The sequence below is a fragment of the Tenrec ecaudatus genome, chromosome 11, assembly GCF_050624435.1.
Source record: "Tenrec ecaudatus isolate mTenEca1 chromosome 11, mTenEca1.hap1, whole genome shotgun sequence".
Lineage (NCBI taxonomy): Eukaryota > Metazoa > Chordata > Mammalia > Afrosoricida > Tenrecidae > Tenrec > Tenrec ecaudatus.
Window position 1 is genome coordinate 130,318,827 of NC_134540.1, and position 19,238 is coordinate 130,338,064.

The following is a 19,238-nucleotide window of genomic DNA, read 5'->3' on the forward strand; positions in this document are numbered from 1 at the left end:
AACGCACAGTTGCTGTTTTTTCTGCAGTCATTGTTCTCAGGGAAACACCTGCGGCTTGCTTCCCCCATTTATTCTCAGGGAAACACCTGCGGCTTGTTTCCCTTTCCCTGGCCTATATAAGCTGTTGCATTTTATTCAATAAACGAGACTTGATCAGACTGCTCTCTTGTCTCCATGTCTCGTGTCTCTTGGCCCCCAATTCCCACTGCCTCCTCCAGGGTCCATGTTGAAGTTCCCACGGGACGGGGCATTCTGGCGCCCAACGTGGGGCTCGAACCCACGACCCTGAGATTAAGAGTCTCATGCTCTACCGACTGAGCTAGTCGGGCAGGTTTATCCTGGATGGCAAGGGCGCCGGCACGACGGGGCTGGGCACAGGAGCAGCAGGCACGGGCTTCTGCTCGCTCAGGCCCAGGCTGGCGGACAGGTCTGGGTCCACATTTTCGTGAATGTCGCCTTTTCCCTTCAGGTCACAACAGTGTCCGGAGTTTGGTTCCAAAGAGCTCTTTGTCTGGGGCAGCGAGGGCTCAGAGTCTTCCCTGCCACCACTAGACGTGGCGCCTGTGGACTTGGTCCAGGAAGGGGAGCTTTCTTCAGACGTCCAAAAGATGTTGGAGGTCATTTTGTTCCTCCACACAGGTGCTTCTACTGGTTCATCAAAGCCTAATGAGAAATTGGAGCTGCCACCTGGTGGCCACAAAACCCAAGAGCTGCTTCTGCTGTTGGGATCTACGCCCTTGAAAGTGGTGGTGATGGTCATGGTGCCCAGGAATGAGGAGGGCCAGCACCCGGGACCGCGGTGCGAGGATCGAGCCGAAGGGCGCAGAACCACTCCACAACCTACTACCGGAATCCGCTGCACGAACGTCTGCCACCGCGAGGCTCCGGCCACCGCCTTTACAGCTCCCTGAGGTCCCGCTAGGGACTGCGTTGAAGTTCCCGTGGGACAGGACATTCTGGTGTCCAACATGGGGCCCAGATACGAGGGATACCGTGAGGAAGAAGGTGCCAAAGGAGACCAGCGAGTGAGGCCGGCGAGTAAAAGTGAAAGTAAATTACTGCGGTTGCTGCGGGAACCTGCCACGCCAAGACTGAAGGTTAGTAAAAGCGCCTGAAAATGGGACAAGGATTAAGCAAGCATCAGATTTATGTGAAACAGTTGAAAGAGGCTTTAAAGACACAAGGAGTAAAGGTTAAAAGTTGTGATTTATTTAAATTTTTTTACTTTATAAAAGATACTTGTCCTTGGTTTCCGCAGGAAGGGACGATTGATATAAAAAGATGGAAAAGGCTTGGAGGAAATTTCCCGTTAAAGGGGATCCCGGAGCCTCACTCACTGGAGTTAAGCAGGGGTCTGATGAGCTGTTCGCAGACTTTGCTCATAGACTCAACACCAATCCGGCCTGTAGGGAGCAATTAGACCCCACAGGTAAAGGACAGACTTGAAGGGATATATCTGCCTTTGTGCAGACATTGGGCCTTCATTTCAACAGAGCCTGGCCATGGCAGCAGCCTTTAGCGGGCAAACGGTAAAGGATTTTCTTAATGACAGACAAAAATAAAAAGGGTTGCTTTAAATGTGGCAAGATTGGACATTTTGCTAAGGACTGTTAAGGGGACTCAAATAGGAGTGCTGAGACGAGGGCTCCAGGCCCTTGTCCAAGGTGCAAAAGAGGGAAACATTGGGCCAATGGATGTAAGTCTAAAACTGATAGTCAAGGGAATCCTTTGCCACTCCAGCAGGGAAATGGGATTAGGGGCCAGACCCACGCCCCGAAACAAGCTTATGGGGTGGTCAGCAATGTTCCGGCAAGCAGCAACAATCAGGACTTAGTAGAGCAACCCAAGGGCGCACAGGACTGGACCTCTGTTCCACCTCCCACACAATATTTACCCCCGACATGGGAGCACAAGCCTTAAGCACTGGGGTGCACGGTCCCCTACCCCCTGAAACCTTTGGATTAATCTTAGGAAGGGGTAGTGTTACTATGAAAGGTTTGCAAATTTACCCAGGAGTAGTTGATAATAATTATACTGGAGAGTTTAAAATTATGGCCAAAGCTGTTGACAATATCATTACTATACCACAAGGAGAAATAATAGCACAGTTGATTCTACTACCATTTGTTGAGACTGATAATAAGAGCCAATATTCTAAAAGAGGGAAAGGAGGCTTTGAGTCGTCTAATGTGTATTGGGTACAACCAATTACTAATCGGAAGCCTTCCCTGACCTTATGGTTGGATGGCAAGCCATTTACAGGATTGATAGATACAGGAGCTGATGTTACCATTATTAAGCAGGAAAATTGGCCCTTTAATTGGCCCACCTCAGAGACATTAACTAGCTTGAGAGGAATTGGGCAAGGTAGTAATGCCAAGCAAAATTCCAAGTACATCACCTGGAAGGACAAAGAAAATAATTCAGGCCTCATTAAGCCGTTTATCATACCTCAATTGCCTGTTAACCTTTGGGGCAGGGATTTACTCTCTCAAATGAAAATTATAATGTGCAGCCCTAATGATATAATCACTGCACAGATGCTAGCTCAGGCTTATAGCCCTGGAAAAGGATTGGGGAAAGGAGAAGATGGTATCCGGCAACCAATCCCAGCCTTGGGACAATTGACAAGCCCTTATTGCGGGTTTTTTTCAGCTTTTCCTAATCAGGCACTCAATATTTTCCCTTACCCAATATACCAAGCTGTCTAGACAATTGCTTTCAGATGTACAAGCTTTATCAAGCACCATACAAGATCTTCAAAATCAAGTAGACTCTTTAGCAGAAGTAGTGTTACAAAATAGAAGAGGTTTAGACTTACTCACAGCAGAACAGGGAGGTATCTGTTTGGCTTTACAGGAAAAATGCTGTTTCTACGCCAATAAGTCAGAGACAAGATCAGACAACTACAAGAAGACCTGGAGAAGCGAAGACGAGAGTTGTCTGCCAACCCACTTTGGACCGGGCTAAACGGGCTTTTACCCTCTCTCTCACCACTTTTGGAACCCTTGGTTAGCCTATTACTTCTGCTCTCACTGGGACCTGTGGTGTTTATCAAGCTCATGGCATTTATCAAGCAACAGATTGAGGCCATCCAGGCAATGCCTATACAGGTCCATTACCACCGCCTTGAAATATGTGAACAGGGTGGCTCATACGAGTACTTATGATAAGACCCCCTGCCCTTGTGTGCTGAACTGGACAGTCAGTGATGGGTAAGATCGGCACAAGACATACCAACCTAAGACAGACATTGGTTTGCTCTTATTTTATGAAAGCATTCCATTGATCAATGACGGGTAAGGATGACTCTTGATGCCTGACAACCTAGGACAGACGCAGTTCCCGAAGGGATCTCTCTTGGCTTTACAAAATAAAAAAGGGGGACCTGTCGGGAGCCATGAGGCCCAGTCATAATCTTGCCTGTCTGGAGTCATGAGGCATGGCCATTGTCTTGATCTTTATTGCCTGAGCTCTGTAACTTTCCATAGGAACTGTTTTTTCTGCTTTCATTGTTCTCAGGGAAACACCTGCAGCTCGCTTCCCCCATTTATTGTTCTCAGGGAAACACCTGCGGCTTGCTTCCCTCATTACTGGCCTATATAAGCTGTAATCTTACATTCAATAAATGAGACTTGATCAGGCTACTTGTCCTGTCTCCATTTCTTGTGTCTCTTGTCCCCCCAATTCCCACTCCCTCCTCCAGGGTCTGCATTGTAGTTCCCACGGGACAGGACAGGTTTGCAAGCATCCCTCCTTTGTGCTGCAGTTGAATAACAGTGTTCCTGCCTCAATATAGCAAAGATAGAGAAATAGGGTTGTGCTAGGAGGTGGAATCTACTGGAAGGCAGTGAGATGGTTTTGTTGCTGTTTTGTATATTCCATGTAATGTGTGTAACAATCAGTTTGGGGAATGTTAGCATGTGTTCAGAAGAAGGTAGAAGAGGTATGCTGTAGGACACCAGCTACAAAAGAGTGTTTTGGGACCCAGAATCCTTGGGAAAGGCAGTCAGACAGCAAGGTCATCATATACCAGTAGCCAGACTGATGCATTTGATCCTAAGCACACCTGGGTCTGTTATGGACCCTGGGGAAGGACAGCAGACTGCACTTGGACTGCCTGCTTCCTCAATTTCTGATTCCTATTGGGGTCTATCTCAGATGTATATTGTCACTGGGGGTAACATTCTTGAATGTTTGTTCTTTGTTTTTCTGGTTTACATTAGATGAAACCTGGAATTTATGAACATAGTGATAGCTAAGACAATAAGGACTCTGGGGCCTACAGTGGGGGTTGGCGGGGATAAAAGGGAGCTGATGCCAAGGAGCTCAGGATGGAAGAGGGTGTTTTGAAATTGATTTTGGTGGCAATTGTACAATGCTGCTTGATGCACTTGAACTACAAATTGATAAGATTATTAGCACCAAATAAAATGGCTTTGGAAGAAAAAATGAGAAAATAAATAAAATATTAAATACTATTCCATTGCTAACAATTTTTTAATTTAGTTTTGTGGCTCACATAATAATCTTCTACAGTTCAATATTTTAGCTAGTTTTTGAAGTGTTGTTCCAGTAAGACTTTCCATCATTTTCTGATGATGAATGAAAAAATTATCTTTCATTTTAAACTTATTTTTCTCATGGTACATGTATAGGCAACAAAATACTATTTTCAACATTCTTCTCATGCATAAGTAAGTGGCATTAGATAGTCATCATGTTCAACAATTGCCAACAATTGTAAAATTTCCTGTCACACACATCACAAAAACCAATAAAAAAGAATTCTGACTTGACAATTTCCTCCTTAACTTGGAATAAATAACTCTATTACTTTCTTGCTTCAATTATTTTAAAGTGCCTTTATCTTCTTTCTGAAAAAATGAAGTCTACTCTGTTCAATACTTTCATTGTCTTTCAGGCACATTTCTCTCTTAATCAGTATCTTATTGTGGAATATATCTCAATATCATATCTCTATGAATATTTATATCTTCCTTCTGCTGTAGCCAATTCATATTGTTTGCAAGTTGTAGCACTATCTACCTCCAAAGCTGTTCACAGTGAGGGAGAGTCTGTGTGAGTTCAGACATAAAACAAGCCTCAGGGAGAGAGCGTATCTGCAGGGATGCTAAGGACCCACCAGCTCTGGACCAAGAGAAGAAAGAAGTTAGGACAAGAGCCTGGGTAAGGACTGCAGTGCCTGGTCCGCTAACACTGCTGTGCTGGACACTATGGTAGCTCTACTGCCCATGGCAGGAAACTGGCAGAGACAACTCCAAGTAACACTCCTGACAATAGTTTGAAAGCTTAGGGCCAGAAAAAATGTTGCTGTTCGATCCACAGAAGTTGGAACACAGTGTAAGCCCAGGAAACACCTCTCTGGTAAGTGATGGGATGCTGTCAGCAGGGTACTCTCTGAAAGCACTGAGCCCAACACCCACCCTCAGTACTAATTCCTGGGAAGGAAACAGCTTATTTCTGTGGTTCCTTTTAACCTCACAAATAACCCTGTTGTTAGGAAACCTTCACATGTCACGTCTAAATATAGAAGATAACATTGAAGTATCTTTTATTTCTTTCCAAATATAATCAAACATAATAGGGGAAAGAAGAATTCAGGATGACATACATTTGTTTCCTTGTGTGTTCAGATGCATGAAAAAATTCAGGTTGACCAGGTATTGATTCCAACCATGTTGATGATGGAGATTGTTTTTAATTTCAATAGCTCATTTGGGTTATTTTGATGGAAATGCACATAAAGTTACATTGAACTTGAAATCTGCACAGATGTTCATATGATTGGTAGAGTGAAGATCTGAGAGGACAGTATTCTCCCAAGGACTCCACCAGCATCGCTTTTCTAGTCTGAGTCCCAGAGGTATGAGCTCCATTCAGCCCTTTCCACCTTTACATTCAAGTGCGCCTCAAACATGCAAATACCAATCCCATGAAACTACACCATCCATGTACTTAAATTTTTATTCCTTCTCACCCTGGAGATCATTTTCTGGGTGTCATGAACCTTATCTACATGAACAAGAAGCATGTGTGGGTTTTCCTCTTTCTGGTGGCGACTCTGAGTGCTTCAGGGAGTCATACATGAAATCGGGGATGCAGCATCTGAGATCATGACTCTCTGTTTCTCTTTATCCCCAGGTGTCCTGGACCAGGTGCATTTACAAGAGTCCAGTCCAGGACTAGTTAAGCCCTCACAGACCCTGTCTGTCACCAGTGTTGCCTCTGGATTCTCTTTAACAAGCTATGGTGTGCACTGGATCTGCCAGGCTCCAGGAAAGGGACTGCAGTGGGTTGGTGTAATGTATACTTATGGGGGCACAAAATATAATCCAGCTCTCCAAACTGAATCAGCATCACCAGGGACATATCCAAGGGCGAAGTTTATTTAAAATTGAGCTCTGTGAATCCAGAGACACAGCAATGCATTACTGTGCTAGATACACAGTAATGGGAAATCAGTGTGAGCCCAGACACAAACCTTAGTACATCAGTCATGGGTTCAGCAGATTTAAAAGAGACATCCATGATGTTTTCATCTCAGAAGCTGTGGTTTCCACACCATGTCAGCACCTCTCTAGGGACTACCAAGCACAGGCTCTAGGGAACCTTCATGTATCTGAACCTGCCTTCTTTTCAGTGGAATGGGCTTTGTCTGTTTCACCATCTATCCAAAGGCAGACTTCAAAGTAATAGGTATCAATGAAATCTCAGTTTACAATTCAGGGTACTACCTAATGCTGTTCGTTGTCAAAGTTAGAAATAAACACTAACAAAACAAACTCACTGCCATCGAGTTGATGACAACTTATAGGGATGCCCCTATGGGTTTCTGGGATTCTAACTGCTTATGGGAGCAGAAAGCCCTGTCTTTCTTCTTTGGAGTGGGCATTGGCATGCAGATCTCAGCCCAACACATAACCACTAGGCCAACAATCTCATTTTACAAATATTAATGCAGGAAAAATTTTCATGTGAGCTCCAAATTATCTCCAAGCCATAAGATGGATGCTCAATATTTTCATTCCAGTGAATCTTCACAAGTGTAGGTTTCTGTAATAATTTAACTTAGAATGATCTAAATAAAAGTGAATATGTTGAATTGTTTTTGAGTTGACTTCAACTCCCAGAGATCCCATGTACAACAGGATGAAATTCTGCCCAGAAGTGCACAATGCTCAGAATCATTCCTCTGTTTGGATTCATTATTGCAGCCTTTGTGACAATCCATCTCCTGGATAGATTCTCTCTTTTTCATTGACAGTCTAATTTGCCAAGCACAAGACCATTCTCTGGGTTGTGGTGCTCCTAACGACATGCTCAAATAAGGGAGATAAAGTCTTACTTGAATGCTTCTGAAACGGAGCCAAGATGTGCTTATTCCAAGACAGACATGCTTGTCCTGCAGGCAGCCATGACACAGTTAATATGATTCTCTAGCACCATAACCCAAGTGCATCAATTCTTTCACATTTCTTATAGGGTATTTGATCTTTATTAGAGTCGCTCTTAGTTATCACAACTGTGGCAGCTGTTTCTGATTCTACAGATAATGTCCAGGGTTGCTACAGAAAACACACAATATATAGGACAGCATATTCTACATATACTACAATAAATACTCAAGGAGCACAAAATAGCAGTAGCACTGACATTGAAGAAATCTATATTATGTCTTAACACTGATCAGCATGAAGAGAATGTTCATCTTCAGAATGTACAGGTTGATGCATGTAAGTTGTACTCAGGAGGACTTGCACCACAAAAGTATGAGGCACAATGATTAAAAGCTCAACTTTGAGCCAAAAGGTTGACCGTTCAAAACCATTCAGTGACTCCACTGGTTAAAGACCTGATACTATTCTCCCATCAGTATTTCAGAAAAGAAAATCCTAGTCAGTCATTTCTTCTCTTTCATGTTAGAGACTTCTCTATGATTCTATAACAACAATCCTGCTCCCATACAACCTTGGATGCTCAAAGTTCTATAAATATGTAGACGAGGCAATTGCTACCAATAATTATCCAAGACATAGTGAACTTCAACATAAGAGCAATTATAAAGACAGTGTGTTTTGTTACATATTTCCCTTTTCTAAGTGTGTTTGCCTGCATAAACCATATACCACTTCCATAGCACTGTTATTCAACTTGGGAAGAATGTTGTGTATTTTCATTTCTTTTTTATTATGTTAAGAGTCACAAAGTCAGTTCCAATTCTCAGTGATTCAAAGTACAACAGAACTAAACAATGCCTCCCTCAGCACCATAATGGCAATTAAGATTTTAGAGCTCATTGTTATACAGCCACCACATCAGTCTATCTCATCATGAACTTTGCTCTACATTGATCTCCTACTTTATCACAGTTGATGTCTTTCTCAAGGGACTGGCATCATAACTTTACATGAAACAGTCTCACCATCCTTGATTCTAAGGAACTCCCTGGCTGTCCTACCTTCAAAACAGATCTGTTTTATTGCAAGCCCGCCCCATAGTACTTTCATCATTCTTTTTCAACACCCTTAGTCAAAGGCCATCATTATTTCTATGGCCTTCCTCATTCATAGTCCAGAGTTCATATTTATATATTAATATTGAAAATATCATGACATGGCTTCTAAAAGTGAAATTTAAGAAAACCTGTAATATGGGCCTGTTGGTGCAGAGATAAAAAGGGATATGGTGGTGCTGTGGGATAAGATTTGATTGCTCACCACAAGGTGAGGGATTCAAGTGAGACAAGGGGTCCTCCTGAGTAAGATGAAGTTGTCTATTCCTGTAAATAATTACAGTCAGAGAAAACCTAAGGAGCAGTCCTAACCAGTCTTATAGGGTTCCTATGAGTCAGAATAGATACACTCACAGTGGGTTTGGTTTTGGAGGAAGAGCTTGTTTGTTTCCTAGCTCAGTTGCTTATTGTCTTGGTTTTCCCTTAGTGTAGAAGAATATCTGGTATGTTGCAATCAGATCCCAAAAAGAATAACTTAATATATGAAATAGTGAATGCATATGTTCACATCAAACAATACTGCTACACTGGAACTTTGCTAATTTATAGTTGCAAATATTGGAATCTAAGGAGCCTACTAATTCAAGGCATGCCTGTGGGTCACATTGCTCCCATCTCTGTCATCCAACTTGTTTCAACACCAACTCTGGAGACACTTTGTTGTGTAGCTGTGGTACCTGTGCATTATCACTCTGTTCATAGTCCCCACTCCTTATAACATCTAGTAACACTCCTAGGCAAATGCCTATTGTGGTTTCTTACTTAAATGAGACCACCACCTTCACCACCCTACAATAAAGGGATTCCAGAGCCTTCTGAGTCAGGGAGTCTTTGATACAGAAATGTCTGCATCTTTTCTCTTCCTCCTGATCGTGCTAGTCCTGGGTCACAGCAGATTAAAAGACACAGGTTCCTTTAATGCTTGTTCATAAGACTCCAGGGGTCCTGTGCCACATGCAGTTAGTTACAGGAATGAGGCGCTCAGGTGGTGAAGCATTCACAGAACCTCACTCTCACCTGTATTATCACTGAGGACTCTGTCTTCAGAACCAGTGCTACTTGGGATTGTGTCAGGAAGAGCCTTGGGAGAGGTTGTGAGTGGAGGAGAAGGCCCTTCTATGGGTCAGAGTGATTTAGCAAATACACATCTCTCAGAGACCATATGGCCATTGACTTAGACACATCCAAGATCCAGCTCTCCATGAAGCTGAGCTCTGTGACCACTGATGACCACTGTGCAAGGAGCCAAAGAGAAGAAAAGTCCATTTGAGCCCCCACACAAACCACCCTGCAGAACAGCTGTGAGGGTAGGAGGGGCCTGACATAAAAGATCTTTATACCAGCAGGGGGAGCTCAAGACCAAATGAACAGGCCCAATAACTAGAAGCAGGTGGGTGTGTGAGCAAAGATGAGATTGTCTGTTATGTCATGGGTTGGCTTTGTTCCCATTGCTTAGCAGCAGATTGAGAAGAAACTCCAGTAGAAATTGTTCTATTTTGTCTTAACTTAGGAGAGAAAAATTTTTTTGAAAGCAACTATAAAAAAAACAGAAATATAGTCCACTAAAATAAGTGATAGACACCAGGTAAGACTATACCCTGTATACAAAACCCAGGTTGGGTCGGGAAGGCATCTATGGCTTTCACACAGACTCTTCTTCACTGCTTATCTTGCACCCTCATACAAGGTTGTGTCCTCAATTTCAATCCATTCATTTGCATATGGAAAATATTTTGAAATCATTTCTTGAGGTAGTTCATCTGCCTGGAATAGTGGAACATATTCTGTTGTGTGACCCTTGGCTTTATAAATGGATCAATCTGTTCTAGTATCTTCTCTAGAAACTACCTAATTCACATGCAGAAAACCTGAGACACAAGTGAGTGATTTTTTCTTCCAGGTGGATATTTTTTTCCAGGTGGACATTTCCAGAGAAGACTGTCTTAAGGATTCAGACAAGTCTAGCGATAATCCACTTGAACCGTGATTGTCCATTTTCCCATAGGTCAATTTCAGATGCAGTTATAGGAATTGTCCCCCCACCCCCAAACACCCAACTTACTGCTGTTGAATCAATTAAGACTCATAGAAACTGTGCAGGACAAAACATCATTGCCCCTTTGGATTTCTGAGACTATAAAACCTTCCATGAGCAGAAAGCTTCATCTTTCTCCTGATGATTAGACGGTGGTCTTGAACTGCAGAACTTGCAATTAAAAGTATATTGTGTAATCTACAACGCCACTGAATTTCCTAAGTATGGAATGTGTGTGTAGTTTTGGACTGTTTTATGACGGATGTTTCATTTTTTTAAGTTGATGAGTAATTTCTTTTAAAATTTGGTAATGTCCACGTACTTGAAGATAGATGTTGGGATCTATTCAGAAGTTAATTATAATGATAATTGCATTGTAATTATAGATTGCTTAGATTGTGTCATTTTCACAATGCTGAGCCTTCCTCTTCGTGAACATGGACCATTGTTCTAATCATTTGCATTTCTTTTGGTACCTTGGACTAGTGTTTTTCTTCTAGTTTTCCTTCTACAAATCTTGGGTTCTCTGCTTAGGTTTATTCCATTTACTTTATCTTTTAGGTAGCTATTGTAAATGGTATTATTTTATGATTTCCTTTTTAGAGCTTTCAATAATTTTCTTCTAGGGCTTTTGGATTTTCTATGTTTAGAAAACCATCAGCAATTACAGAGAATTATCATCAGCAATTATAGAGAGTTTTACCTCTTTGTTGCCATTTAGGATGCATTTGGTTTTCATTTGTTGACTGATAGCTATTGTTCAGAGTTTGTGTTAGGGTGGACTAGAGAAACAAATTCATAGACACTCAACTCTGTTTAAGAAAGACCTTTATATAAAAGAGCAATTATATATTGAGAAAACATCCTATCCAAGTCCAGATCAAGTCCATAAGTCCTATATTAACCCATATATCCAATACCAATCTAAAAATACTGCTTCAGACTCATGCAACACATGCAATGACACTGAATACAGGAAGATCACAGGCCAGTAGGTGGAAAGACTTGTGGATCCAGCGGCAATGGAAGCATCTCAATGCTGGCAGGGGTCTCTACAGGCTCCTCCAGCTGCAGGACTCTAGTTTATCTCCATATGTCTTATCAACAGGAATGTTTTGCAGGGAGTGTGAAGTAAAGGACAGCCCTCCCTCCCCCCCAACTAGTTGCGGGTTTGATAGGCACAGTTTTACAGTTGAGATATATAAAGATTATAATAAAGTCCGAGGGAATAAGGAGCGATTAGTAGATTGAAATAATGGAGTCAGACACATTTCCTGGTAGCATGCTCACCTCAACCCCACTTGGTGGTCCATGTGGAGATGGGAGACAGGAGGGCAGGAGAGAGGGGGAGGGGAAGGACAATGAGAAAGGGAACAGGGGAGCAAAGACCTAGGGAGAGGAAGGGAGAGCTGAGAGCCAGGGAGAGTGAGGGGAGAGAGCTTTTCATTGCTAACCCAGGCTTATATATCTTATTTTGGGAGGGGTGTGCAAGCCCCTGAATTACAGGTAGAGACATACATCAGAGGAAAGAGTTGTGCTATAGGTAATACAGTAGTTGGAGGGGGTAATCTAGGAGTACATATAATATAGGAAGAGGAACAATTAAGGGTTTATATGTGATAAGATGGGTGGATCCTAGATTCAGGATGGCAGCCTAACTTTGGATGTCACCGAGCAGATTTGAACGGTTTCCTGGCTCTCCATGGAAATCATTATCAGTAGGGTGGGTACCCCACCTACAGTGGACCAGATGCCTTCAGGGAGAATATGTCTAAGCATCTGACCTCCCACCATGAGCTGGCAAATAACCTCTGTTTGGCATATCTTTGGGGAAGACAAAGCTCGGTGGGTCTTTTGTATCCCGCAACTGGAATGAGTGTGTATCCCGCCTCCAGCAGCTATTTATTTCCAGAGCATTACCAAATGAGGTCATCAAGCTGTGACCTGACTGACAGGCTAAATTCCACCCTTTCACTTTCAATATTCTCAAGCTGACACCAGATTCTGTAACTAACACAGTAGTACAGCTTCTCAGGTTATTTGCTCAGTACAGCATGTTGCACAGAGAAACTACTGAAGTTTTCAATGATTCTGTATTACGGTGATACAAAATGAAAATTCACGGAAAGAACAAACAAATCACACCACAGGTTGCATTGAACATACATGTTTTAAAAAAGAGGTTCCGTAAAAGTGCTTAAAATGTTTTCCAGAAAATATGGCCAGGTATTCTGTAACCATTCAAAGAAAAGATCTCAAATCCAAAGTCAACCAAGTAAACAATAACAACACCAATGAGTAATGGGAATTAACATATTTGTTTGTGTACCTTTGCAACTTGAATGTCTCCTTTAGTCAAGTATCTATTCATGTCCTTTACCCATTTTGAGTCTCAAAACTCTGTACATGTCCACTGTCTCAACTCGTGCTAATTTAGATGTTAGGCTAAAGAACGAGGATTGAATTTTCAAGATACTATTCAGAGAAATGATAGAACACAGTAGAAATAATATCCACTGTCAAATGGGGGTTTAATGAAATCAGAATTTCTTTCTTCTTTTTTTTGTTGAAATCAGAATTTCTTAACACTCTCTAAGTTTTCTGTGTCTAGACATTTTCTCTGCTCTTCAGTTTAAGGACTTTGATTTCTCAATAAATGGAAGCCAATCCCAGAGAAGATGAAGACATTAGACTTTCTCCTTTCAGTTTTTGAGAAAAGACTAAAAAGCTCTCTAATTTTTCCTCCTTGGGCTCTAACATGCAGATCACCACTTCAATTTCCAGGTTAAAGTTCAAAGCATGGTGAAAGACATCACACTGTGGTCAGAGTTCTCTAGGAACTACATAAATTGCCCGCAAGTTTTTGTTTTCTTTCAGAATTCTTTGATCTGGAGGTTATGTCTCTCTCTTAATATCAAGAGATTCTAAAAATGGGTTCACATAAAAGAGGCTTATATTAGTTGTCATCATTGATTTTTCTCCCTGTCCTGGGTGCCCTGTGACAGATACACCATCAGGATTTGAGCCCAGGAGTGATGAATCCCTCCCAAATACTATCCCTAAGATTTGCTGTCTCTTGTGGCTCCATATTTCTGGACCTGAATCTACCACAACCAGCAGAAAAGTTTGCAGTGTTTGTTGTCAATATGTTTGAGCATCAGGAAATAATTACCCGCCTCAATGCTGTTGACTCTCAAACTCCAAAAGAATGTCCACCAAGCAGTTCTCCGTGCAGCTGAGCTCAATGACCACTGAGGGCACAGCTGTCCATTACAGTGTGAGAGGAACAGTGAGAGGATTCAGTGTCATCCCATGCATAACCTTCCCTGTAATAATGACCTCAGTCTACAGGGATCACATGGGCTGCACAGAGCACAGGAGCCAGATTCTAGGCAAAGGCAATGGGGGAGGCATGGGAGCAAGGAGCTTCCTCTTAGTATCATGGGTTTTCTTTCCCTGAAAATATGTTCTCCTAGAATCTTGTCTTCCTTAATATTTATTTTTAAAACCCACATTAATTTCAATATGCATTCATTTATATGTTGTATGCATAAACCCATTTAAATATATGTATGCATAAATGAACCCTGGTGGTGTTTTGATTACTCATTAAGCTACGACCTGAAATTTCAGTAATTCTTAAGCACTAGCTGTTCCATAGTAGAAAAACTGGGCTTTCTTCTCCCATAAAGAGTTACAGTTTCAGAAGCGCTCAAGGACAATTCTACCCTGTCCTATAGGGTCAGGATGAGTCTGCACTGACTCATGGCAGTGAGTGTGAGTGATGAATACATGGGTATATACTATACCTTTTGTATCATTACCATGTGTTTAATGATTTTCATATCCTGGATGACTGTACTGGATTAAATGAAAATGAAATCACAAGAAAACAAACCATGGGGTTGATCTGAAGAGAACTTTATGAGGAATTCATAGCAACACACAATTGTATAGTATAGAAGTAAAACTCTGAGATTGAATACTTCAGTTTCGAACTAGAAAAAGATGAGTTTGCATAGGTAATATCCATGGCATAGGTAGTACGGGCCTGTGAAAGGCAATAAAAAAGTAACCAGGATAAATGAAATAACAGGAACACAACCAGTAAGCTGATTATATGAAAAATGACTCTTTTAGAAGATGAAGAAAAGTGATCAATAGCCAGGTTTCCTGATCATCCCAAAAACGGGAGGGCGGGAATCTCTCAGATCAGAAACCAGAGAGGAGACACCATTCTTCATGTGTTCTGGACATGCTTTACGAAGAACTTCCTGTCCACAGGGTACAAATACCACTGAAATGTGGAAATGCCTTAGAAGGAAAGAAAATCAGTAAGGTTCCCACACAAGAAACAGGTAGTAGAACGGTCTACTATCCTCATGTGTATCCACTCTGTAAGGGGAACAAGAGAGGATGCATTGTGAGTCCTCATACCACACAGTTAGAAAGTTTGTTATGTATGTAATATAAAGTGTGCACATTGAAAACTGTTTTTAAAAATATTGACAATATATAACAATTAAAGCAATGCTTGAAAAACAACCTGTTTAAAAGCTCTGTTTTCTGTTGGGAGTGCTCGTGTTTCTCTCAGTCTGAGAGAGAACTCTTGTCCATATTCTCTACTCATCTGCTTGTAAATATCAGGGGACATGCAAATGTAGCTCTCTGCCTGCTGATAAACCGGCCACAGCCCCCGAGGACACATCTCCGAGGACACTCCTAGTCTCTGGGGTGTCTGCTGTTAATATTTTGAAACCAGGAGCTAGTTCAGAGGACACATAATGTATTTGGTACCAAACTTTGCTTTCATTTTGGCCATTTTACATGGTAACCATTGTAGAGCTTGCTGTATGTGTGTATAATTGTGAGTGCATGTGTTTGTATGTAAGTCATCTAATCAGAATGTCTCTGTGTTTGCAGGTGTCCAGTGTGAGGTGCAGCTGGTGGAGTCTGGGGGCGATCTGAGAAAGCTTTGGGAGTCTCTGAGACTCCTGTGCAACTTCTGGATTCACCTTCAGTGACCAATGGATGAGCTGGGTCCGCCAGTATCCAGGGAAGGGCCCACAGTAGGTGGCTAATATAAGGTATGATGGTGGTAGTACATATTACACAGACACCGTAAAGGGCCGATTCTCCATTTCCAGAGACAACTCCAAGAACACACTCTATCTTCAAATGGACAGCCTGAAAGCCGAGGACACAGCCATGTATTACTGTGCAAGAAACACAGTGAAGGGAAGTCAGTGAGAACCCAGACACTAACTTCCCTTGCAGGGAACATACTGATCTCCAGGGGAAGCTCAGGACCCACATAGCACAGGACTCAGACCCAGGAGCAGAGGGAGCTTCAAGGCTAGTTTCCTGTGGTTATATGTGGATTCTTCTAAATCTCACAGTTCCCTGCAGGAAAATCTGTAATTAAAAAAAAACAAAACAAAAAACTTCTGTGCTTACTCCTGGATCAATGAATTCAACAGTTACATTAACAAAAGAATATATTCTGTCCTACAGCAACAATCAGCTCCTTAACCTCTAAGCATAAGAAATGACTCTGCCAGCCGTCCCTGCATCAGAGTTCTCATGACGCTCAGATAAAATACTTTCCAATCAGACTTCAGAAAAATGGTGCTTGGGTAAAGGTATCTATTAAGTGTTTGAGTATTGGTTGAAAATCTAACAGTATGTTCTTCCATCACACTGTGAGGAATTCTGGCAATCATTCTAGCTAATGATTTAATTAAAAGATAAGCAGTCTGCCTATTTGATATTGAATTGTTCCTTCAAATGACACAATTTTTTGTTGCTGATTTTTGTTTTTGTTGGATTTCTTTTCTTTTCTTTTCCGGTGGAGAGCATGAACGCAGTGCTCCACTACCACAAATTATGCAGTTGAGTTTCCCACATTTGGGGAAATTGCAGGGGTCAGCACAGCTTTGGTTGTTTTTCCTAACCTCTGTGACCTAATGTGTGTGTGTGTGTGTGTGTGTGTGTGTATCTTTTCTGGAATCCCATCTGAAAATACATAAATTCACCAATTGCATTTTATTATCTGGGTGCTAATATCTTATATCAGTCTATCCTTCAGAATTTGCAGTCCATGATAGTCCAGGAAACACACTAACTTTTTGTGAAAATTCAGGATTTAGGGAAAGCTCTAGGGCCAAATGGGATCATTCAGTTCTTCATGCTGGATGTTGTATCTTCACAGCCCCACAGAATGTCGACCCACTCTTTCTAGTTTCACGCAGTGTCCACGTTTGTCCTGTTAGTCAGCTCATCCTCCTCCAGGTGGCTTTGCTAGTAATTTGTTGTTTAATACCAGTAACATTCTCAGTATCCATTGACACACAACCTTAAGTGAGGAATTTCAGATATTTTGGTATAATATCCTGTATAAAATGTAAGATTGGGTGTGAATAACTTTATTAATGATGACTTTGTGGATAATACATGTCTTCCTGTGTCAAAGGTAATTTTTTTTTTTAGTGTTGCACGTACTCTTTCCACACTAGAATGACTCTTGCGTAGATGTAGGAGTGTAGTTGACAAAGAAAAGCTCTTCCTTCTTAGTGGCTTAGCAAAGCCATTCCTATTTACAGCATACATTGAATGGGAGTCACTTTTGGCTGAATTTAATGAGATTGCTAGATTTAGCTGACCTTTAAATTTTGGAATATCTAATAATTTTACATAATCTATTGCAGAAGAGAAAATGTGTAACTGACCATTTAAATGCTCTTGGTTTTCTTTTGAGTATCTTAGAAAGATATAAGTCCCTGATATAGAGGACCACTGCCTTTATTACTCAAGTTGTCCTCAAACTTAAGTTGTGTCTCCCTCCACAACCATCTTCTTCATCACTTTCTGTGGCCTAAAACAATAGGCCTTGGTCGTAGAGAATGGAGAATTCAGGGCAGGGAATATGTTCTCTGAGGGAGCAGCCAATGTTCTCATCCCAGATTGACACCTTTTAAACTTTATTACAAAGTTACCCCTCACAGGCAAATCTCCACATAGTCCATATGATATAGTCTCATGATATATTTATTCAAATTTAGGTCTTATTCACTCTGATGGGATAATAGGACTCCTTCCCAATATGTCAATTTCTTTCCTTCTTGGGGGCAACTCTCAGATATGAACAGCTCAGGGATTGAAACGTGAGGTTTTGCGACTGCTTTATCTGTGCACCTGGCTCATTCTCTCCAGGAGCAGCATATGCAAATTGCGGCCCTCCTTCTGCTGATAAAAAAACATCCCAATCCCAACAATACAGTTCTTGGAGAAGATCCTCAGTACCATAATCTACAAGTGTCCCCATTCTGCAATTTGTATGAACACAGAATCATCATGGAGTCTGTACTAAGCTGGGTTTTCCAGGCAGCTATTTTAATAAATAATGTTATTGAGAGCAAGTGTATGTGAGTGGGTATGAGTGGCAAACAGTTGCCATTTGGGTTGGTTTTCGTGCCTGGCATATACTGTGTTTGCAAGTGTCAACTGTAATGTGCAACTGGTTGAGTCTGAAGGAGACTTGAGGGAGCATAAGACATATTTGAGATTCTAATGTAAAAACTCTGGATTAACTTTTGTTAGCTCTTCCATGACCTGTCTCAGCCATGTTCCAGGCCTGCAGTGGGTCTTATTAGTACTATTGATATCCCATATTATACAAATTCCATGAAAGTTGGTTTACCATCTCCAGAGACATTGCCCAGAACACACTGTTATGAGTGGAAGGACAGTCTAAAAGTCAATCACACGTCCATGTATAATGGTGGGGAAGACACACGGAGAGGAGTCAGAGTGAGTACAGATACAAACCTCCTATGCAGGAAGGGAGTTGTGTTGCAGGGCTCTGCAAGGGCATGAAAAGAAGGAAGGATTCTGACTCATGAGCATTTGGAGAGGGAGTTTTAGTCTGGGTTTCTATTGTGATCCAGGGTTATTCATCTCACAGTTTCCCACTAGGAATTTATGTTTTTTATGATTCAGTGCCTACCCTTAATATCTGTGCATTCAAAGTTGTATTGTAAGAAAAGAAAACATTCTCACAGAGAGAAAAACAACCAAACAAAATGAGCTTTTTCCATAGGGAGTAGAAATTTGCCAGAGGTGATCAGCATATATTTTGAGAAAGTCAGCATGTTAGTTCTGGTGGACTGGTGAAACAAATTCATAGACACTCCTATGTTTATAGGAAAAAGCTTTATATAAAAAGCAATGGTATATTGAGAAAACATACCAGTCCAGTCCAGATCAAACCTATAAGTCTAATATGAGCCCATATGTCTGATACTATTATGTAAATTCTTTTTCAGACTCATGATACATGATACAACACTGAGTGCAAGAAGATCATAGGCTGGTGGGTGGAAAGTCTTCTGGATCCAGTGGCATTAGAAGCATCTTAGTGCTGGCATGGGTCTCCACGTGGCTCCTCCAGCTCCAAGATTATGGCTTCTATTAGCATAGCTCCATGTGGCTTGTCAACAGCAATGCCTCACAGGGAGAGAGTGTATCTTACCTTCAGTGAGCTATTTACCTCCTACGCACATCCAAATGAGGTCATTAAGGTGCAACCTGATTGACAGGCTAGACTCCACCCATTGCAAGTTATAAGATATCATGTAACTGCCAGTCAAAATATCTTTCAGGCAGACT

At 41.6% G+C, this 19,238-nt stretch overlaps 1 non-coding gene and 2 pseudogenes across 1 annotated transcript; 1 reads left to right on the top strand and 2 right to left on the bottom strand.

Annotated features, from left to right (window-relative positions):
- Positions 1-256: 256 nt before the first annotated feature.
- On the bottom strand, positions 257-329 carry TRNAK-CUU (transfer RNA lysine (anticodon CUU)). Its single transcript has one exon. It is a non-coding gene; the product is annotated as a tRNA-Lys (tRNA).
- Positions 320-760, bottom strand: LOC142461062 (jupiter microtubule associated homolog 1 pseudogene; annotated as a pseudogene).
- A 208-nt stretch (positions 761-968) lies between these two features.
- LOC142461063 (protein C1orf43 pseudogene) overlaps positions 969-19,238 on the top strand; it is a 41,515-nt pseudogene continuing 23,245 nt past the window's right edge.